Source organism: Channa argus, unplaced genomic scaffold (genome assembly GCF_033026475.1).
Source record: "Channa argus isolate prfri unplaced genomic scaffold, Channa argus male v1.0 Contig016, whole genome shotgun sequence".
In the NCBI taxonomy this organism is placed as follows: domain Eukaryota; kingdom Metazoa; phylum Chordata; class Actinopteri; order Anabantiformes; family Channidae; genus Channa; species Channa argus.
This window is the reverse complement of record NW_027125235.1, coordinates 353,673-372,082: the sequence shown is the minus strand read 5'-3', so window position 1 is coordinate 372,082 and position 18,410 is coordinate 353,673. Positions and strand designations below refer to the sequence as shown.

The 18,410-nt window shown below is 55.7% G+C and overlaps 35 non-coding genes across 35 annotated transcripts; all 35 read left to right on the top strand.

The window, feature by feature from the left end:
- The first annotated feature begins 118 nt into the window (after positions 1-118).
- On the top strand, positions 119-309 carry LOC137114139 (U2 spliceosomal RNA). Its single transcript, XR_010913251.1, has one exon. It is a non-coding gene; the product is annotated as a U2 spliceosomal RNA (small nuclear RNA).
- Positions 310-860: 551 nt separating this feature from the next.
- Positions 861-976, top strand: LOC137113581 (U5 spliceosomal RNA). Its single transcript, XR_010912707.1, has one exon. It is a non-coding gene; the product is annotated as a U5 spliceosomal RNA (small nuclear RNA).
- A 181-nt stretch (positions 977-1,157) lies between these two features.
- Positions 1,158-1,348, top strand: LOC137114137 (U2 spliceosomal RNA). The gene has a single exon (XR_010913249.1). It is a non-coding gene; the product is annotated as a U2 spliceosomal RNA (small nuclear RNA).
- Positions 1,349-1,899: 551 nt separating this feature from the next.
- Positions 1,900-2,015, top strand: LOC137113580 (U5 spliceosomal RNA). The gene has a single exon (XR_010912706.1). It is a non-coding gene; the product is annotated as a U5 spliceosomal RNA (small nuclear RNA).
- Positions 2,016-2,196: 181 nt separating this feature from the next.
- LOC137114136 (U2 spliceosomal RNA) lies at positions 2,197-2,387 on the top strand. Its single transcript, XR_010913248.1, has one exon. It is a non-coding gene; the product is annotated as a U2 spliceosomal RNA (small nuclear RNA).
- A 551-nt stretch (positions 2,388-2,938) lies between these two features.
- Positions 2,939-3,054, top strand: LOC137113579 (U5 spliceosomal RNA). Its single transcript, XR_010912705.1, has one exon. It is a non-coding gene; the product is annotated as a U5 spliceosomal RNA (small nuclear RNA).
- A 181-nt stretch (positions 3,055-3,235) lies between these two features.
- LOC137114135 (U2 spliceosomal RNA) lies at positions 3,236-3,426 on the top strand. The gene has a single exon (XR_010913247.1). It is a non-coding gene; the product is annotated as a U2 spliceosomal RNA (small nuclear RNA).
- Positions 3,427-3,977: 551 nt separating this feature from the next.
- LOC137113578 (U5 spliceosomal RNA) lies at positions 3,978-4,093 on the top strand. Its single transcript, XR_010912704.1, has one exon. It is a non-coding gene; the product is annotated as a U5 spliceosomal RNA (small nuclear RNA).
- A 181-nt stretch (positions 4,094-4,274) lies between these two features.
- LOC137114134 (U2 spliceosomal RNA) lies at positions 4,275-4,465 on the top strand. The gene has a single exon (XR_010913246.1). It is a non-coding gene; the product is annotated as a U2 spliceosomal RNA (small nuclear RNA).
- Positions 4,466-5,016: 551 nt separating this feature from the next.
- On the top strand, positions 5,017-5,132 carry LOC137113576 (U5 spliceosomal RNA). The gene has a single exon (XR_010912702.1). It is a non-coding gene; the product is annotated as a U5 spliceosomal RNA (small nuclear RNA).
- Positions 5,133-5,313: 181 nt separating this feature from the next.
- LOC137114133 (U2 spliceosomal RNA) lies at positions 5,314-5,504 on the top strand. The gene has a single exon (XR_010913245.1). It is a non-coding gene; the product is annotated as a U2 spliceosomal RNA (small nuclear RNA).
- A 551-nt stretch (positions 5,505-6,055) lies between these two features.
- Positions 6,056-6,171, top strand: LOC137113575 (U5 spliceosomal RNA). The gene has a single exon (XR_010912701.1). It is a non-coding gene; the product is annotated as a U5 spliceosomal RNA (small nuclear RNA).
- Positions 6,172-6,352: 181 nt separating this feature from the next.
- On the top strand, positions 6,353-6,543 carry LOC137114132 (U2 spliceosomal RNA). The gene has a single exon (XR_010913244.1). It is a non-coding gene; the product is annotated as a U2 spliceosomal RNA (small nuclear RNA).
- A 551-nt stretch (positions 6,544-7,094) lies between these two features.
- On the top strand, positions 7,095-7,210 carry LOC137113574 (U5 spliceosomal RNA). The gene has a single exon (XR_010912700.1). It is a non-coding gene; the product is annotated as a U5 spliceosomal RNA (small nuclear RNA).
- A 181-nt stretch (positions 7,211-7,391) lies between these two features.
- On the top strand, positions 7,392-7,582 carry LOC137114131 (U2 spliceosomal RNA). Its single transcript, XR_010913243.1, has one exon. It is a non-coding gene; the product is annotated as a U2 spliceosomal RNA (small nuclear RNA).
- A 551-nt stretch (positions 7,583-8,133) lies between these two features.
- On the top strand, positions 8,134-8,249 carry LOC137113810 (U5 spliceosomal RNA). The gene has a single exon (XR_010912932.1). It is a non-coding gene; the product is annotated as a U5 spliceosomal RNA (small nuclear RNA).
- A 181-nt stretch (positions 8,250-8,430) lies between these two features.
- Positions 8,431-8,621, top strand: LOC137114130 (U2 spliceosomal RNA). Its single transcript, XR_010913242.1, has one exon. It is a non-coding gene; the product is annotated as a U2 spliceosomal RNA (small nuclear RNA).
- Positions 8,622-9,172: 551 nt separating this feature from the next.
- LOC137113573 (U5 spliceosomal RNA) lies at positions 9,173-9,288 on the top strand. The gene has a single exon (XR_010912699.1). It is a non-coding gene; the product is annotated as a U5 spliceosomal RNA (small nuclear RNA).
- Positions 9,289-9,469: 181 nt separating this feature from the next.
- On the top strand, positions 9,470-9,660 carry LOC137114129 (U2 spliceosomal RNA). Its single transcript, XR_010913241.1, has one exon. It is a non-coding gene; the product is annotated as a U2 spliceosomal RNA (small nuclear RNA).
- Positions 9,661-10,211: 551 nt separating this feature from the next.
- On the top strand, positions 10,212-10,327 carry LOC137113572 (U5 spliceosomal RNA). The gene has a single exon (XR_010912698.1). It is a non-coding gene; the product is annotated as a U5 spliceosomal RNA (small nuclear RNA).
- Positions 10,328-10,508: 181 nt separating this feature from the next.
- Positions 10,509-10,699, top strand: LOC137114128 (U2 spliceosomal RNA). Its single transcript, XR_010913240.1, has one exon. It is a non-coding gene; the product is annotated as a U2 spliceosomal RNA (small nuclear RNA).
- Positions 10,700-11,250: 551 nt separating this feature from the next.
- Positions 11,251-11,366, top strand: LOC137113571 (U5 spliceosomal RNA). The gene has a single exon (XR_010912697.1). It is a non-coding gene; the product is annotated as a U5 spliceosomal RNA (small nuclear RNA).
- A 181-nt stretch (positions 11,367-11,547) lies between these two features.
- LOC137114126 (U2 spliceosomal RNA) lies at positions 11,548-11,738 on the top strand. Its single transcript, XR_010913238.1, has one exon. It is a non-coding gene; the product is annotated as a U2 spliceosomal RNA (small nuclear RNA).
- A 551-nt stretch (positions 11,739-12,289) lies between these two features.
- Positions 12,290-12,405, top strand: LOC137113570 (U5 spliceosomal RNA). Its single transcript, XR_010912696.1, has one exon. It is a non-coding gene; the product is annotated as a U5 spliceosomal RNA (small nuclear RNA).
- A 181-nt stretch (positions 12,406-12,586) lies between these two features.
- Positions 12,587-12,777, top strand: LOC137114125 (U2 spliceosomal RNA). Its single transcript, XR_010913237.1, has one exon. It is a non-coding gene; the product is annotated as a U2 spliceosomal RNA (small nuclear RNA).
- Positions 12,778-13,328: 551 nt separating this feature from the next.
- LOC137113569 (U5 spliceosomal RNA) lies at positions 13,329-13,444 on the top strand. The gene has a single exon (XR_010912695.1). It is a non-coding gene; the product is annotated as a U5 spliceosomal RNA (small nuclear RNA).
- Positions 13,445-13,625: 181 nt separating this feature from the next.
- On the top strand, positions 13,626-13,816 carry LOC137114124 (U2 spliceosomal RNA). The gene has a single exon (XR_010913236.1). It is a non-coding gene; the product is annotated as a U2 spliceosomal RNA (small nuclear RNA).
- A 551-nt stretch (positions 13,817-14,367) lies between these two features.
- On the top strand, positions 14,368-14,483 carry LOC137113568 (U5 spliceosomal RNA). Its single transcript, XR_010912694.1, has one exon. It is a non-coding gene; the product is annotated as a U5 spliceosomal RNA (small nuclear RNA).
- Positions 14,484-14,664: 181 nt separating this feature from the next.
- Positions 14,665-14,855, top strand: LOC137114123 (U2 spliceosomal RNA). The gene has a single exon (XR_010913235.1). It is a non-coding gene; the product is annotated as a U2 spliceosomal RNA (small nuclear RNA).
- Positions 14,856-15,406: 551 nt separating this feature from the next.
- On the top strand, positions 15,407-15,522 carry LOC137113567 (U5 spliceosomal RNA). The gene has a single exon (XR_010912693.1). It is a non-coding gene; the product is annotated as a U5 spliceosomal RNA (small nuclear RNA).
- A 181-nt stretch (positions 15,523-15,703) lies between these two features.
- LOC137114122 (U2 spliceosomal RNA) lies at positions 15,704-15,894 on the top strand. Its single transcript, XR_010913234.1, has one exon. It is a non-coding gene; the product is annotated as a U2 spliceosomal RNA (small nuclear RNA).
- Positions 15,895-16,446: 552 nt separating this feature from the next.
- Positions 16,447-16,562, top strand: LOC137113809 (U5 spliceosomal RNA). Its single transcript, XR_010912931.1, has one exon. It is a non-coding gene; the product is annotated as a U5 spliceosomal RNA (small nuclear RNA).
- A 181-nt stretch (positions 16,563-16,743) lies between these two features.
- On the top strand, positions 16,744-16,934 carry LOC137114121 (U2 spliceosomal RNA). Its single transcript, XR_010913233.1, has one exon. It is a non-coding gene; the product is annotated as a U2 spliceosomal RNA (small nuclear RNA).
- A 551-nt stretch (positions 16,935-17,485) lies between these two features.
- Positions 17,486-17,601, top strand: LOC137113565 (U5 spliceosomal RNA). Its single transcript, XR_010912691.1, has one exon. It is a non-coding gene; the product is annotated as a U5 spliceosomal RNA (small nuclear RNA).
- Positions 17,602-17,782: 181 nt separating this feature from the next.
- LOC137114120 (U2 spliceosomal RNA) lies at positions 17,783-17,973 on the top strand. The gene has a single exon (XR_010913232.1). It is a non-coding gene; the product is annotated as a U2 spliceosomal RNA (small nuclear RNA).
- The last annotated feature ends 437 nt before the right edge of the window (positions 17,974-18,410 follow it).

Sequence of the window (18,410 nt, the reverse complement as noted above, 5' to 3'; positions counted from 1 at the left end):
AGCACGGCCGTGGGTGGGTGCTCAGCAGCGGCCAGTGTTACGTCCAGTTAACAATACTGCACCGCGACACTTGAGAAGTGTCAGAGGAGGTTGGCTCAGGCAGCAAAGAGTGGGGGTCATCGCTTCTCGGCCTTTTGGCTAAGATCAAGTGTAGTATCTGTTCTTATCAGTTTAATATCTGATATGTCCTCTACACGGGGACAACTTATTAAACGGATTTTTAGAACCGGGAGCTGAAAAAGGGGCTTGCTCCGTTCACTCCACGCATCGACCTGGCCTTGCAGTGCCGCTGGGAACGGTGCAGCCTTCTCTCCACCTGTGGACAAAAAAAAAAAACTTGCTCAGCTTTTCAGGGCGTGAGCCAAATGGGACGGCCGCCGGGGGTCACGCTAAGTACCCCTGCCGACTTAGTGGCGGCTTCTCGGTAGGCTCCTTTGGTTTTTGTCTTCTTGCAATTACGCTTTGTCAGCCATGACAACTGGCCGAAAAGTGCAGCGCGCCACAGCAAGGTGTAGCAACAACAGGGCCCCCGTGCGCGTTCTGCATTTCCCCCTGCAGGCATAGGGGGCAACGTTTCCATCCCGCCACAGGGCCCGTTTACCGCTCCCCGCGTTGCCCGTCTCCTTTTCTCGCTCCTCGCTCAAGATCTGCAAGCAGCTGAGCGTTTGCTAGCCCGCCTGGAAAAGGCAGGATCTTAGTCTGTCCGCAATCTGATTGGCTCGGCCAAAGGGCCGGGGCGGCCTCAGGGAAATGGGAGCTGCCTGGGAAATGGAACGCCTCGCAAGCCGAGAAGGGGGTTCCGCGAAGGTGGTGAGTGGTGCGACGAGGGACTTCGGCCCCACACGAAGGCAGGAGCGTCCTTACTCTGGTTTCTCTTCATCACGCACAAGTCTTTCGCCTTTTACTAAAGACTTCCGTGGAGAGGAATACCAATGAGTTAAATTCCATTTTTGGCAGGCTTTGCCTTCTGGCAGAGCCCTGTGAGTTTGTCAAACGTCAAAGCAGCTGTGTCCGTGGAGAGGTCGGCCTGTGCAAAGAGAGCACGGCCGTGGGTGGGTGCTCAGCAGCGGCCAGTGTTACGTCCAGTTAACAATACTGCACCGCGACACTTGAGAAGTGTCAGAGGAGGTTGGCTCAGGCAGCAAAGAGTGGGGGTCATCGCTTCTCGGCCTTTTGGCTAAGATCAAGTGTAGTATCTGTTCTTATCAGTTTAATATCTGATATGTCCTCTACACGGGGACAACTTATTAAACGGATTTTTAGAACCGGGAGCTGAAAAAGGGGCTTGCTCCGTTCACTCCACGCATCGACCTGGCCTTGCAGTGCCGCTGGGAACGGTGCAGCCTTCTCTCCACCTGTGGACAAAAAAAAAAAACTTGCTCAGCTTTTCAGGGCGTGAGCCAAATGGGACGGCCGCCGGGGGTCACGCTAAGTACCCCTGCCGACTTAGTGGCGGCTTCTCGGTAGGCTCCTTTGGTTTTTGTCTTCTTGCAATTACGCTTTGTCAGCCATGACAACTGGCCGAAAAGTGCAGCGCGCCACAGCAAGGTGTAGCAACAACAGGGCCCCCGTGCGCGTTCTGCATTTCCGCCTGCAGGCATAGGGGGCAACGTTTCCATCCCGCCACAGGGCCCGTTTACCGCTCCCCGCGTTGCCCGTCTCCTTTTCTCGCTCCTCGCTCAAGATCTGCAAGCAGCTGAGCGTTTGCTAGCCCGCCTGGAAAAGGCAGGATCTTAGTCTGTCCGCAATCTGATTGGCTCGGCCAAAGGGCCGGGGCGGCCTCAGGGAAATGGGAGCTGCCTGGGAAATGGAACGCCTCGCAAGCCGAGAAGGGGGTTCCGCGAAGGTGGTGAGTGGTGCGACGAGGGACTTCGGCCCCACACGAAGGCAGGAGCGTCCTTACTCTGGTTTCTCTTCATCACGCACAAGTCTTTCGCCTTTTACTAAAGACTTCCGTGGAGAGGAATACCAATGAGTTAAATTCCATTTTTGGCAGGCTTTGCCTTCTGGCAGAGCCCTGTGAGTTTGTCAAACGTCAAAGCAGCTGTGTCCGTGGAGAGGTCGGCCTGTGCAAAGAGAGCACGGCCGTGGGTGGGTGCTCAGCAGCGGCCAGTGTTACGTCCAGTTAACAATACTGCACCGCGACACTTGAGAAGTGTCAGAGGAGGTTGGCTCAGGCAGCAAAGAGTGGGGGTCATCGCTTCTCGGCCTTTTGGCTAAGATCAAGTGTAGTATCTGTTCTTATCAGTTTAATATCTGATATGTCCTCTACACGGGGACAACTTATTAAACGGATTTTTAGAACCGGGAGCTGAAAAAGGGGCTTGCTCCGTTCACTCCACGCATCGACCTGGCCTTGCAGTGCCGCTGGGAACGGTGCAGCCTTCTCTCCACCTGTGGACAAAAAAAAAAAACTTGCTCAGCTTTTCAGGGCGTGAGCCAAATGGGACGGCCGCCGGGGGTCACGCTAAGTACCCCTGCCGACTTAGTGGCGGCTTCTCGGTAGGCTCCTTTGGTTTTTGTCTTCTTGCAATTACGCTTTGTCAGCCATGACAACTGGCCGAAAAGTGCAGCGCGCCACAGCAAGGTGTAGCAACAACAGGGCCCCCGTGCGCGTTCTGCATTTCCCCCTGCAGGCATAGGGGGCAACGTTTCCATCCCGCCACAGGGCCCGTTTACCGCTCCCCGCGTTGCCCGTCTCCTTTTCTCGCTCCTCGCTCAAGATCTGCAAGCAGCTGAGCGTTTGCTAGCCCGCCTGGAAAAGGCAGGATCTTAGTCTGTCCGCAATCTGATTGGCTCGGCCAAAGGGCCGGGGCGGCCTCAGGGAAATGGGAGCTGCCTGGGAAATGGAACGCCTCGCAAGCCGAGAAGGGGGTTCCGCGAAGGTGGTGAGTGGTGCGACGAGGGACTTCGGCCCCACACGAAGGCAGGAGCGTCCTTACTCTGGTTTCTCTTCATCACGCACAAGTCTTTCGCCTTTTACTAAAGACTTCCGTGGAGAGGAATACCAATGAGTTAAATTCCATTTTTGGCAGGCTTTGCCTTCTGGCAGAGCCCTGTGAGTTTGTCAAACGTCAAAGCAGCTGTGTCCGTGGAGAGGTCGGCCTGTGCAAAGAGAGCACGGCCGTGGGTGGGTGCTCAGCAGCGGCCAGTGTTACGTCCAGTTAACAATACTGCACCGCGACACTTGAGAAGTGTCAGAGGAGGTTGGCTCAGGCAGCAAAGAGTGGGGGTCATCGCTTCTCGGCCTTTTGGCTAAGATCAAGTGTAGTATCTGTTCTTATCAGTTTAATATCTGATATGTCCTCTACACGGGGACAACTTATTAAACGGATTTTTAGAACCGGGAGCTGAAAAAGGGGCTTGCTCCGTTCACTCCACGCATCGACCTGGCCTTGCAGTGCCGCTGGGAACGGTGCAGCCTTCTCTCCACCTGTGGACAAAAAAAAAAAACTTGCTCAGCTTTTCAGGGCGTGAGCCAAATGGGACGGCCGCCGGGGGTCACGCTAAGTACCCCTGCCGACTTAGTGGCGGCTTCTCGGTAGGCTCCTTTGGTTTTTGTCTTCTTGCAATTACGCTTTGTCAGCCATGACAACTGGCCGAAAAGTGCAGCGCGCCACAGCAAGGTGTAGCAACAACAGGGCCCCCGTGCGCGTTCTGCATTTCCCCCTGCAGGCATAGGGGTCAACGTTTCCATCCCGCCACAGGGCCCGTTTACCGCTCCCCGCGTTGCCCGTCTCCTTTTCTCGCTCCTCGCTCAAGATCTGCAAGCAGCTGAGCGTTTGCTAGCCCGCCTGGAAAAGGCAGGATCTTAGTCTGTCCGCAATCTGATTGGCTCGGCCAAAGGGCCGGGGCGGCCTCAGGGAAATGGGAGCTGCCTGGGAAATGGAACGCCTCGCAAGCCGAGAAGGGGGTTCCGCGAAGGTGGTGAGTGGTGCGACGAGGGACTTCGGCCCCACACGAAGGCAGGAGCGTCCTTACTCTGGTTTCTCTTCATCACGCACAAGTCTTTCGCCTTTTACTAAAGACTTCCGTGGAGAGGAATACCAATGAGTTAAATTCCATTTTTGGCAGGCTTTGCCTTCTGGCAGAGCCCTGTGAGTTTGTCAAACGTCAAAGCAGCTGTGTCCGTGGAGAGGTCGGCCTGTGCAAAGAGAGCACGGCCGTGGGTGGGTGCTCAGCAGCGGCCAGTGTTACGTCCAGTTAACAATACTGCACCGCGACACTTGAGAAGTGTCAGAGGAGGTTGGCTCAGGCAGCAACGAGTGGGGGTCATCGCTTCTCGGCCTTTTGGCTAAGATCAAGTGTAGTATCTGTTCTTATCAGTTTAATATCTGATATGTCCTCTACACGGGGACAACTTATTAAACGGATTTTTAGAACCGGGAGCTGAAAAAGGGGCTTGCTCCGTTCACTCCACGCATCGACCTGGCCTTGCAGTGCCGCTGGGAACGGTGCAGCCTTCTCTCCACCTGTGGACAAAAAAAAAAAACTTGCTCAGCTTTTCAGGGCGTGAGCCAAATGGGACGGCCGCCGGGGGTCACGCTAAGTACCCCTGCCGACTTAGTGGCGGCTTCTCGGTAGGCTCCTTTGGTTTTTGTCTTCTTGCAATTACGCTTTGTCAGCCATGACAACTGGCCGAAAAGTGCAGCGCGCCACAGCAAGGTGTAGCAACAACAGGGCCCCCGTGCGCGTTCTGCATTTCCGCCTGCAGGCATAGGGGGCAACGTTTCCATCCCGCCACAGGGCCCGTTTACCGCTCCCCGCGTTGCCCGTCTCCTTTTCTCGCTCCTCGCTCAAGATCTGCAAGCAGCTGAGCGTTTGCTAGCCCGCCTGGAAAAGGCAGGATCTTAGTCTGTCCGCAATCTGATTGGCTCGGCCAAAGGGCCGGGGCGGCCTCAGGGAAATGGGAGCTGCCTGGGAAATGGAACGCCTCGCAAGCCGAGAAGGGGGTTCCGCGAAGGTGGTGAGTGGTGCGACGAGGGACTTCGGCCCCACACGAAGGCAGGAGCGTCCTTACTCTGGTTTCTCTTCATCACGCACAAGTCTTTCGCCTTTTACTAAAGACTTCCGTGGAGAGGAATACCAATGAGTTAAATTCCATTTTTGGCAGGCTTTGCCTTCTGGCAGAGCCCTGTGAGTTTGTCAAACGTCAAAGCAGCTGTGTCCGTGGAGAGGTCGGCCTGTGCAAAGAGAGCACGGCCGTGGGTGGGTGCTCAGCAGCGGCCAGTGTTACGTCCAGTTAACAATACTGCACCGCGACACTTGAGAAGTGTCAGAGGAGGTTGGCTCAGGCAGCAAAGAGTGGGGGTCATCGCTTCTCGGCCTTTTGGCTAAGATCAAGTGTAGTATCTGTTCTTATCAGTTTAATATCTGATATGTCCTCTACACGGGGACAACTTATTAAACGGATTTTTAGAACCGGGAGCTGAAAAAGGGGCTTGCTCCGTTCACTCCACGCATCGACCTGGCCTTGCAGTGCCGCTGGGAACGGTGCAGCCTTCTCTCCACCTGTGGACAAAAAAAAAAAACTTGCTCAGCTTTTCAGGGCGTGAGCCAAATGGGACGGCCGCCGGGGGTCACGCTAAGTACCCCTGCCGACTTAGTGGCGGCTTCTCGGTAGGCTCCTTTGGTTTTTGTCTTCTTGCAATTACGCTTTGTCAGCCATGACAACTGGCCGAAAAGTGCAGCGCGCCACAGCAAGGTGTAGCAACAACAGGGCCCCCGTGCGCGTTCTGCATTTCCGCCTGCAGGCATAGGGGGCAACGTTTCCATCCCGCCACAGGGCCCGTTTACCGCTCCCCGCGTTGCCCGTCTCCTTTTCTCGCTCCTCGCTCAAGATCTGCAAGCAGCTGAGCGTTTGCTAGCCCGCCTGGAAAAGGCAGGATCTTAGTCTGTCCGCAATCTGATTGGCTCGGCCAAAGGGCCGGGGCGGCCTCAGGGAAATGGGAGCTGCCTGGGAAATGGAACGCCTCGCAAGCCGAGAAGGGGGTTCCGCGAAGGTGGTGAGTGGTGCGACGAGGGACTTCGGCCCCACACGAAGGCAGGAGCGTCCTTACTCTGGTTTCTCTTCATCACGCACAAGTCTTTCGCCTTTTACTAAAGACTTCCGTGGAGAGGAATACCAATGAGTTAAATTCCATTTTTGGCAGGCTTTGCCTTCTGGCAGAGCCCTGTGAGTTTGTCAAACGTCAAAGCAGCTGTGTCCGTGGAGAGGTCGGCCTGTGCAAAGAGAGCACGGCCGTGGGTGGGTGCTCAGCAGCGGCCAGTGTTACGTCCAGTTAACAATACTGCACCGCGACACTTGAGAAGTGTCAGAGGAGGTTGGCTCAGGCAGCAACGAGTGGGGGTCATCGCTTCTCGGCCTTTTGGCTAAGATCAAGTGTAGTATCTGTTCTTATCAGTTTAATATCTGATATGTCCTCTACACGGGGACAACTTATTAAACGGATTTTTAGAACCGGGAGCTGAAAAAGGGGCTTGCTCCGTTCACTCCACGCATCGACCTGGCCTTGCAGTGCCGCTGGGAACGGTGCAGCCTTCTCTCCACCTGTGGACAAAAAAAAAAAACTTGCTCAGCTTTTCAGGGCGTGAGCCAAATGGGACGGCCGCCGGGGGTCACGCTAAGTACCCCTGCCGACTTAGTGGCGGCTTCTCGGTAGGCTCCTTTGGTTTTTGTCTTCTTGCAATTACGCTTTGTCAGCCATGACAACTGGCCGAAAAGTGCAGCGCGCCACAGCAAGGTGTAGCAACAACAGGGCCCCCGTGCGCGTTCTGCATTTCCCCCTGCAGGCATAGGGGGCAACGTTTCCATCCCGCCACAGGGCCCGTTTACCGCTCCCCGCGTTGCCCGTCTCCTTTTCTCGCTCCTCGCTCAAGATCTGCAAGCAGCTGAGCGTTTGCTAGCCCGCCTGGAAAAGGCAGGATCTTAGTCTGTCCGCAATCTGATTGGCTCGGCCAAAGGGCCGGGGCGGCCTCAGGGAAATGGGAGCTGCCTGGGAAATGGAACGCCTCGCAAGCCGAGAAGGGGGTTCCGCGAAGGTGGTGAGTGGTGCGACGAGGGACTTCGGCCCCACACGAAGGCAGGAGCGTCCTTACTCTGGTTTCTCTTCATCACGCACAAGTCTTTCGCCTTTTACTAAAGACTTCCGTGGAGAGGAATACCAATGAGTTAAATTCCATTTTTGGCAGGCTTTGCCTTCTGGCAGAGCCCTGTGAGTTTGTCAAACGTCAAAGCAGCTGTGTCCGTGGAGAGGTCGGCCTGTGCAAAGAGAGCACGGCCGTGGGTGGGTGCTCAGCAGCGGCCAGTGTTACGTCCAGTTAACAATACTGCACCGCGACACTTGAGAAGTGTCAGAGGAGGTTGGCTCAGGCAGCAAAGAGTGGGGGTCATCGCTTCTCGGCCTTTTGGCTAAGATCAAGTGTAGTATCTGTTCTTATCAGTTTAATATCTGATATGTCCTCTACACGGGGACAACTTATTAAACGGATTTTTAGAACCGGGAGCTGAAAAAGGGGCTTGCTCCGTTCACTCCACGCATCGACCTGGCCTTGCAGTGCCGCTGGGAACGGTGCAGCCTTCTCTCCACCTGTGGACAAAAAAAAAAAACTTGCTCAGCTTTTCAGGGCGTGAGCCAAATGGGACGGCCGCCGGGGGTCACGCTAAGTACCCCTGCCGACTTAGTGGCGGCTTCTCGGTAGGCTCCTTTGGTTTTTGTCTTCTTGCAATTACGCTTTGTCAGCCATGACAACTGGCCGAAAAGTGCAGCGCGCCACAGCAAGGTGTAGCAACAACAGGGCCCCCGTGCGCGTTCTGCATTTCCCCCTGCAGGCATAGGGGGCAACGTTTCCATCCCGCCACAGGGCCCGTTTACCGCTCCCCGCGTTGCCCGTCTCCTTTTCTCGCTCCTCGCTCAAGATCTGCAAGCAGCTGAGCGTTTGCTAGCCCGCCTGGAAAAGGCAGGATCTTAGTCTGTCCGCAATCTGATTGGCTCGGCCAAAGGGCCGGGGCGGCCTCAGGGAAATGGGAGCTGCCTGGGAAATGGAACGCCTCGCAAGCCGAGAAGGGGGTTCCGCGAAGGTGGTGAGTGGTGCGACGAGGGACTTCGGCCCCACACGAAGGCAGGAGCGTCCTTACTCTGGTTTCTCTTCATCACGCACAAGTCTTTCGCCTTTTACTAAAGACTTCCGTGGAGAGGAATACCGATGAGTTAAATTCCATTTTTGGCAGGCTTTGCCTTCTGGCAGAGCCCTGTGAGTTTGTCAAACGTCAAAGCAGCTGTGTCCGTGGAGAGGTCGGCCTGTGCAAAGAGAGCACGGCCGTGGGTGGGTGCTCAGCAGCGGCCAGTGTTACGTCCAGTTAACAATACTGCACCGCGACACTTGAGAAGTGTCAGAGGAGGTTGGCTCAGGCAGCAAAGAGTGGGGGTCATCGCTTCTCGGCCTTTTGGCTAAGATCAAGTGTAGTATCTGTTCTTATCAGTTTAATATCTGATATGTCCTCTACACGGGGACAACTTATTAAACGGATTTTTAGAACCGGGAGCTGAAAAAGGGGCTTGCTCCGTTCACTCCACGCATCGACCTGGCCTTGCAGTGCCGCTGGGAACGGTGCAGCCTTCTCTCCACCTGTGGACAAAAAAAAAAAACTTGCTCAGCTTTTCAGGGCGTGAGCCAAATGGGACGGCCGCCGGGGGTCACGCTAAGTACCCCTGCCGACTTAGTGGCGGCTTCTCGGTAGGCTCCTTTGGTTTTTGTCTTCTTGCAATTACGCTTTGTCAGCCATGACAACTGGCCGAAAAGTGCAGCGCGCCACAGCAAGGTGTAGCAACAACAGGGCCCCCGTGCGCGTTCTGCATTTCCGCCTGCAGGCATAGGGGGCAACGTTTCCATCCCGCCACAGGGCCCGTTTACCGCTCCCCGCGTTGCCCGTCTCCTTTTCTCGCTCCTCGCTCAAGATCTGCAAGCAGCTGAGCGTTTGCTAGCCCGCCTGGAAAAGGCAGGATCTTAGTCTGTCCGCAATCTGATTGGCTCGGCCAAAGGGCCGGGGCGGCCTCAGGGAAATGGGAGCTGCCTGGGAAATGGAACGCCTCGCAAGCCGAGAAGGGGGTTCCGCGAAGGTGGTGAGTGGTGCGACGAGGGACTTCGGCCCCACACGAAGGCAGGAGCGTCCTTACTCTGGTTTCTCTTCATCACGCACAAGTCTTTCGCCTTTTACTAAAGACTTCCGTGGAGAGGAATACCAATGAGTTAAATTCCATTTTTGGCAGGCTTTGCCTTCTGGCAGAGCCCTGTGAGTTTGTCAAACGTCAAAGCAGCTGTGTCCGTGGAGAGGTCGGCCTGTGCAAAGAGAGCACGGCCGTGGGTGGGTGCTCAGCAGCGGCCAGTGTTACGTCCAGTTAACAATACTGCACCGCGACACTTGAGAAGTGTCAGAGGAGGTTGGCTCAGGCAGCAAAGAGTGGGGGTCATCGCTTCTCGGCCTTTTGGCTAAGATCAAGTGTAGTATCTGTTCTTATCAGTTTAATATCTGATATGTCCTCTACACGGGGACAACTTATTAAACGGATTTTTAGAACCGGGAGCTGAAAAAGGGGCTTGCTCCGTTCACTCCACGCATCGACCTGGCCTTGCAGTGCCGCTGGGAACGGTGCAGCCTTCTCTCCACCTGTGGACAAAAAAAAAAAACTTGCTCAGCTTTTCAGGGCGTGAGCCAAATGGGACGGCCGCCGGGGGTCACGCTAAGTACCCCTGCCGACTTAGTGGCGGCTTCTCGGTAGGCTCCTTTGGTTTTTGTCTTCTTGCAATTACGCTTTGTCAGCCATGACAACTGGCCGAAAAGTGCAGCGCGCCACAGCAAGGTGTAGCAACAACAGGGCCCCCGTGCGCGTTCTGCATTTCCCCCTGCAGGCATAGGGGGCAACGTTTCCATCCCGCCACAGGGCCCGTTTACCGCTCCCCGCGTTGCCCGTCTCCTTTTCTCGCTCCTCGCTCAAGATCTGCAAGCAGCTGAGCGTTTGCTAGCCCGCCTGGAAAAGGCAGGATCTTAGTCTGTCCGCAATCTGATTGGCTCGGCCAAAGGGCCGGGGCGGCCTCAGGGAAATGGGAGCTGCCTGGGAAATGGAACGCCTCGCAAGCCGAGAAGGGGGTTCCGCGAAGGTGGTGAGTGGTGCGACGAGGGACTTCGGCCCCACACGAAGGCAGGAGCGTCCTTACTCTGGTTTCTCTTCATCACGCACAAGTCTTTCGCCTTTTACTAAAGACTTCCGTGGAGAGGAATACCAATGAGTTAAATTCCATTTTTGGCAGGCTTTGCCTTCTGGCAGAGCCCTGTGAGTTTGTCAAACGTCAAAGCAGCTGTGTCCGTGGAGAGGTCGGCCTGTGCAAAGAGAGCACGGCCGTGGGTGGGTGCTCAGCAGCGGCCAGTGTTACGTCCAGTTAACAATACTGCACCGCGACACTTGAGAAGTGTCAGAGGAGGTTGGCTCAGGCAGCAAAGAGTGGGGGTCATCGCTTCTCGGCCTTTTGGCTAAGATCAAGTGTAGTATCTGTTCTTATCAGTTTAATATCTGATATGTCCTCTACACGGGGACAACTTATTAAACGGATTTTTAGAACCGGGAGCTGAAAAAGGGGCTTGCTCCGTTCACTCCACGCATCGACCTGGCCTTGCAGTGCCGCTGGGAACGGTGCAGCCTTCTCTCCACCTGTGGACAAAAAAAAAAAACTTGCTCAGCTTTTCAGGGCGTGAGCCAAATGGGACGGCCGCCGGGGGTCACGCTAAGTACCCCTGCCGACTTAGTGGCGGCTTCTCGGTAGGCTCCTTTGGTTTTTGTCTTCTTGCAATTACGCTTTGTCAGCCATGACAACTGGCCGAAAAGTGCAGCGCGCCACAGCAAGGTGTAGCAACAACAGGGCCCCCGTGCGCGTTCTGCATTTCCCCCTGCAGGCATAGGGGTCAACGTTTCCATCCCGCCACAGGGCCCGTTTACCGCTCCCCGCGTTGCCCGTCTCCTTTTCTCGCTCCTCGCTCAAGATCTGCAAGCAGCTGAGCGTTTGCTAGCCCGCCTGGAAAAGGCAGGATCTTAGTCTGTCCGCAATCTGATTGGCTCGGCCAAAGGGCCGGGGCGGCCTCAGGGAAATGGGAGCTGCCTGGGAAATGGAACGCCTCGCAAGCCGAGAAGGGGGTTCCGCGAAGGTGGTGAGTGGTGCGACGAGGGACTTCGGCCCCACACGAAGGCAGGAGCGTCCTTACTCTGGTTTCTCTTCATCACGCACAAGTCTTTCGCCTTTTACTAAAGACTTCCGTGGAGAGGAATACCAATGAGTTAAATTCCATTTTTGGCAGGCTTTGCCTTCTGGCAGAGCCCTGTGAGTTTGTCAAACGTCAAAGCAGCTGTGTCCGTGGAGAGGTCGGCCTGTGCAAAGAGAGCACGGCCGTGGGTGGGTGCTCAGCAGCGGCCAGTGTTACGTCCAGTTAACAATACTGCACCGCGACACTTGAGAAGTGTCAGAGGAGGTTGGCTCAGGCAGCAACGAGTGGGGGTCATCGCTTCTCGGCCTTTTGGCTAAGATCAAGTGTAGTATCTGTTCTTATCAGTTTAATATCTGATATGTCCTCTACACGGGGACAACTTATTAAACGGATTTTTAGAACCGGGAGCTGAAAAAGGGGCTTGCTCCGTTCACTCCACGCATCGACCTGGCCTTGCAGTGCCGCTGGGAACGGTGCAGCCTTCTCTCCACCTGTGGACAAAAAAAAAAAACTTGCTCAGCTTTTCAGGGCGTGAGCCAAATGGGACGGCCGCCGGGGGTCACGCTAAGTACCCCTGCCGACTTAGTGGCGGCTTCTCGGTAGGCTCCTTTGGTTTTTGTCTTCTTGCAATTACGCTTTGTCAGCCATGACAACTGGCCGAAAAGTGCAGCGCGCCACAGCAAGGTGTAGCAACAACAGGGCCCCCGTGCGCGTTCTGCATTTCCGCCTGCAGGCATAGGGGGCAACGTTTCCATCCCGCCACAGGGCCCGTTTACCGCTCCCCGCGTTGCCCGTCTCCTTTTCTCGCTCCTCGCTCAAGATCTGCAAGCAGCTGAGCGTTTGCTAGCCCGCCTGGAAAAGGCAGGATCTTAGTCTGTCCGCAATCTGATTGGCTCGGCCAAAGGGCCGGGGCGGCCTCAGGGAAATGGGAGCTGCCTGGGAAATGGAACGCCTCGCAAGCCGAGAAGGGGGTTCCGCGAAGGTGGTGAGTGGTGCGACGAGGGACTTCGGCCCCACACGAAGGCAGGAGCGTCCTTACTCTGGTTTCTCTTCATCACGCACAAGTCTTTCGCCTTTTACTAAAGACTTCCGTGGAGAGGAATACCAATGAGTTAAATTCCATTTTTGGCAGGCTTTGCCTTCTGGCAGAGCCCTGTGAGTTTGTCAAACGTCAAAGCAGCTGTGTCCGTGGAGAGGTCGGCCTGTGCAAAGAGAGCACGGCCGTGGGTGGGTGCTCAGCAGCGGCCAGTGTTACGTCCAGTTAACAATACTGCACCGCGACACTTGAGAAGTGTCAGAGGAGGTTGGCTCAGGCAGCAAAGAGTGGGGGTCATCGCTTCTCGGCCTTTTGGCTAAGATCAAGTGTAGTATCTGTTCTTATCAGTTTAATATCTGATATGTCCTCTACACGGGGACAACTTATTAAACGGATTTTTAGAACCGGGAGCTGAAAAAGGGGCTTGCTCCGTTCACTCCACGCATCGACCTGGCCTTGCAGTGCCGCTGGGAACGGTGCAGCCTTCTCTCCACCTGTGGACAAAAAAAAAAAACTTGCTCAGCTTTTCAGGGCGTGAGCCAAATGGGACGGCCGCCGGGGGTCACGCTAAGTACCCCTGCCGACTTAGTGGCGGCTTCTCGGTAGGCTCCTTTGGTTTTTGTCTTCTTGCAATTACGCTTTGTCAGCCATGACAACTGGCCGAAAAGTGCAGCGCGCCACAGCAAGGTGTAGCAACAACAGGGCCCCCGTGCGCGTTCTGCATTTCCGCCTGCAGGCATAGGGGGCAACGTTTCCATCCCGCCACAGGGCCCGTTTACCGCTCCCCGCGTTGCCCGTCTCCTTTTCTCGCTCCTCGCTCAAGATCTGCAAGCAGCTGAGCGTTTGCTAGCCCGCCTGGAAAAGGCAGGATCTTAGTCTGTCCGCAATCTGATTGGCTCGGCCAAAGGGCCGGGGCGGCCTCAGGGAAATGGGAGCTGCCTGGGAAATGGAACGCCTCGCAAGCCGAGAAGGGGGTTCCGCGAAGGTGGTGAGTGGTGCGACGAGGGACTTCGGCCCCACACGAAGGCAGGAGCGTCCTTACTCTGGTTTCTCTTCATCACGCACAAGTCTTTCGCCTTTTACTAAAGACTTCCGTGGAGAGGAATACCAATGAGTTAAATTCCATTTTTGGCAGGCTTTGCCTTCTGGCAGAGCCCTGTGAGTTTGTCAAACGTCAAAGCAGCTGTGTCCGTGGAGAGGTCGGCCTGTGCAAAGAGAGCACGGCCGTGGGTGGGTGCTCAGCAGCGGCCAGTGTTACGTCCAGTTAACAATACTGCACCGCGACACTTGAGAAGTGTCAGAGGAGGTTGGCTCAGGCAGCAAAGAGTGGGGGTCATCGCTTCTCGGCCTTTTGGCTAAGATCAAGTGTAGTATCTGTTCTTATCAGTTTAATATCTGATATGTCCTCTACACGGGGACAACTTATTAAACGGATTTTTAGAACCGGGAGCTGAAAAAGGGGCTTGCTCCGTTCACTCCACGCATCGACCTGGCCTTGCAGTGCCGCTGGGAACGGTGCAGCCTTCTCTCCACCTGTGGACAAAAAAAAAAAACTTGCTCAGCTTTTCAGGGCGTGAGCCAAATGGGACGGCCGCCGGGGGTCACGCTAAGTACCCCTGCCGACTTAGTGGCGGCTTCTCGGTAGGCTCCTTTGGTTTTTGTCTTCTTGCAATTACGCTTTGTCAGCCATGACAACTGGCCGAAAAGTGCAGCGCGCCACAGCAAGGTGTAGCAACAACAGGGCCCCCGTGCGCGTTCTGCATTTCCGCCTGCAGGCATAGGGGGCAACGTTTCCATCCCGCCACAGGGCCCGTTTACCGCTCCCCGCGTTGCCCGTCTCCTTTTCTCGCTCCTCGCTCAAGATCTGCAAGCAGCTGAGCGTTTGCTAGCCCGCCTGGAAAAGGCAGGATCTTAGTCTGTCCGCAATCTGATTGGCTCGGCCAAAGGGCCGGGGCGGCCTCAGGGAAATGGGAGCTGCCTGGGAAATGGAACGCCTCGCAAGCCGAGAAGGGGGTTCCGCGAAGGTGGTGAGTGGTGCGACGAGGGACTTCGGCCCCACACGAAGGCAGGAGCGTCCTTACTCTGGTTTCTCTTCATCACGCACAAGTCTTTCGCCTTTTACTAAAGACTTCCGTGGAGAGGAATACCAATGAGTTAAATTCCATTTTTGGCAGGCTTTGCCTTCTGGCAGAGCCCTGTGAGTTTGTCAAACGTCAAAGCAGCTGTGTCCGTGGAGAGGTCGGCCTGTGCAAAGAGAGCACGGCCGTGGGTGGGTGCTCAGCAGCGGCCAGTGTTACGTCCAGTTAACAATACTGCACCGCGACACTTGAGAAGTGTCAGAGGAGGTTGGCTCAGGCAGCAAAGAGTGGGGGTCATCGCTTCTCGGCCTTTTGGCTAAGATCAAGTGTAGTATCTGTTCTTATCAGTTTAATATCTGATATGTCCTCTACACGGGGACAACTTATTAAACGGATTTTTAGAACCGGGAGCTGAAAAAGGGGCTTGCTCCGTTCACTCCACGCATCGACCTGGCCTTGCAGTGCCGCTGGGAACGGTGCAGCCTTCTCTCCACCTGTGGACAAAAAAAAAAAACTTGCTCAGCTTTTCAGGGCGTGAGCCAAATGGGACGGCCGCCGGGGGTCACGCTAAGTACCCCTGCCGACTTAGTGGCGGCTTCTCGGTAGGCTCCTTTGGTTTTTGTCTTCTTGCAATTACGCTTTGTCAGCCATGACAACTGGCCGAAAAGTGCAGCGCGCCACAGCAAGGTGTAGCAACAACAGGGCCCCCGTGCGCGTTCTGCATTTCCCCCTGCAGGCATAGGGGGCAACGTTTCCATCCCGCCACAGGGCCCGTTTACCGCTCCCCGCGTTGCCCGTCTCCTTTTCTCGCTCCTCGCTCAAGATCTGCAAGCAGCTGAGCGTTTGCTAGCCCGCCTGGAAAAGGCAGGATCTTAGTCTGTCCGCAATCTGATTGGCTCGGCCAAAGGGCCGGGGCGGCCTCAGGGAAATGGGAGCTGCCTGGGAAATGGAACGCCTCGCAAGCCGAGAAGGGGGTTCCGCGAAGGTGGTGAGTGGTGCGACGAGGGACTTCGGCCCCACACGAAGGCAGGAGCGTCCTTACTCTGGTTTCTCTTCATCACGCACAAGTCTTTCGCCTTTTACTAAAGACTTCCGTGGAGAGGAATACCAATGAGTTAAATTCCATTTTTGGCAGGCTTTGCCTTCTGGCAGAGCCCTGTGAGTTTGTCAAACGTCAAAGCAGCTGTGTCCGTGGAGAGGTCGGCCTGTGCAAAGAGAGCACGGCCGTGGGTGGGTGCTCAGCAGCGGCCAGTGTTACGTCCAGTTAACAATACTGCACCGCGACACTTGAGAAGTGTCAGAGGAGGTTGGCTCAGGCAGCAAAGAGTGGGGGTCATCGCTTCTCGGCCTTTTGGCTAAGATCAAGTGTAGTATCTGTTCTTATCAGTTTAATATCTGATATGTCCTCTACACGGGGACAACTTATTAAACGGATTTTTAGAACCGGGAGCTGAAAAAGGGGCTTGCTCCGTTCACTCCACGCATCGACCTGGCCTTGCAGTGCCGCTGGGAACGGTGCAGCCTTCTCTCCACCTGTGGACAAAAAAAAAAAAACTTGCTCAGCTTTTCAGGGCGTGAGCCAAATGGGACGGCCGCCGGGGGTCACGCTAAGTACCCCTGCCGACTTAGTGGCGGCTTCTCGGTAGGCTCCTTTGGTTTTTGTCTTCTTGCAATTACGCTTTGTCAGCCATGACAACTGGCCGAAAAGTGCAGCGCGCCACAGCAAGGTGTAGCAACAACAGGGCCCCCGTGCGCGTTCTGCATTTCCCCCTGCAGGCATAGGGGGCAACGTTTCCATCCCGCCACAGGGCCCGTTTACCGCTCCCCGCGTTGCCCGTCTCCTTTTCTCGCTCCTCGCTCAAGATCTGCAAGCAGCTGAGCGTTTGCTAGCCCGCCTGGAAAAGGCAGGATCTTAGTCTGTCCGCAATCTGATTGGCTCGGCCAAAGGGCCGGGGCGGCCTCAGGGAAATGGGAGCTGCCTGGGAAATGGAACGCCTCGCAAGCCGAGAAGGGGGTTCCGCGAAGGTGGTGAGTGGTGCGACGAGGGACTTCGGCCCCACACGAAGGCAGGAGCGTCCTTACTCTGGTTTCTCTTCATCACGCACAAGTCTTTCGCCTTTTACTAAAGACTTCCGTGGAGAGGAATACCGATGAGTTAAATTCCATTTTTGGCAGGCTTTGCCTTCTGGCAGAGCCCTGTGAGTTTGTCAAACGTCAAAGCAGCTGTGTCCGTGGAGAGGTCGGCCTGTGCAAAGAGAGCACGGCCGTGGGTGGGTGCTCAGCAGCGGCCAGTGTTACGTCCAGTTAACAATACTGCACCGCGACACTTGAGAAGTGTCAGAGGAGGTTGGCTCAGGCAGCAAAGAGTGGGGGTCATCGCTTCTCGGCCTTTTGGCTAAGATCAAGTGTAGTATCTGTTCTTATCAGTTTAATATCTGATATGTCCTCTACACGGGGACAACTTATTAAACGGATTTTTAGAACCGGGAGCTGAAAAAGGGGCTTGCTCCGTTCACTCCACGCATCGACCTGGCCTTGCAGTGCCGCTGGGAACGGTGCAGCCTTCTCTCCACCTGTGGACAAAAAAAAAAAACTTGCTCAGCTTTTCAGGGCGTGAGCCAAATGGGACGGCCGCCGGGGGTCACGCTAAGTACCCCTGCCGACTTAGTGGCGGCTTCTCGGTAGGCTCCTTTGGTTTTTGTCTTCTTGCAATTACGCTTTGTCAGCCATGACAACTGGCCGAAAAGTGCAGCGCGCCACAGCAAGGTGTAGCAACAACAGGGCCCCCGTGCGCGTTCTGCATTTCCCCCTGCAGGCATAGGGGGCAACGTTTCCATCCCGCCACAGGGCCCGTTTACCGCTCCCCGCGTTGCCCGTCTCCTTTTCTCGCTCCTCGCTCAAGATCTGCAAGCAGCTGAGCGTTTGCTAGCCCGCCTGGAAAAGGCAGGATCTTAGTCTGTCCGCAATCTGATTGGCTCGGCCAAAGGGCCGGGGCGGCCTCAGGGAAATGGGAGCTGCCTGGGAAATGGAACGCCTCGCAAGCCGAGAAGGGGGTTCCGCGAAGGTGGTGAGTGGTGCGACGAGGGACTTCGGCCCCACACGAAGGCAGGAGCGTCCTTACTCTGGTTTCTCTTCATCACGCACAAGTCTTTCGCCTTTTACTAAAGACTTCCGTGGAGAGGAATACCAATGAGTTAAATTCCATTTTTGGCAGGCTTTGCCTTCTGGCAGAGCCCTGTGAGTTTGTCAAACGTCAAAGCAGCTGTGTCCGTGGAGAGGTCGGCCTGTGCAAAGAGAGCACGGCCGTGGGTGGGTGCTCAGCAGCGGCCAGTGTTACGTCCAGTTAACAATACTGCACCGCGACACTTGAGAAGTGTCAGAGGAGGTTGGCTCAGGCAGCAAAGAGTGGGGGTCATCGCTTCTCGGCCTTTTGGCTAAGATCAAGTGTAGTATCTGTTCTTATCAGTTTAATATCTGATATGTCCTCTACACGGGGACAACTTATTAAACGGATTTTTAGAACCGGGAGCTGAAAAAGGGGCTTGCTCCGTTCACTCCACGCATCGACCTGGCCTTGCAGTGCCGCTGGGAACGGTGCAGCCTTCTCTCCACCTGTGGACAAAAAAAAAAAACTTGCTCAGCTTTTCAGGGCGTGAGCCAAATGGGACGGCCGCCGGGGGTCACGCTAAGTACCCCTGCCGACTTAGTGGCGGCTTCTCGGTAGGCTCCTTTGGTTTTTGTCTTCTTGCAATTACGCTTTGTCAGCCATGACAACTGGCCGAAAAGTGCAGCGCGCCACAGCAAGGTGTAGCAACAACAGGGCCCCCGTGCGCGTTCTGCATTTCCGCCTGCAGGCATAGGGGGCAACGTTTCCATCCCGCCACAGGGCCCGTTTACCGCTCCCCGCGTTGCCCGTCTCCTTTTCTCGCTCCTCGCTCAAGATCTGCAAGCAGCTGAGCGTTTGCTAGCCCGCCTGGAAAAGGCAGGATCTTAGTCTGTCCGCAATCTGATTGGCTCGGCCAAAGGGCCGGGGCGGCCTCAG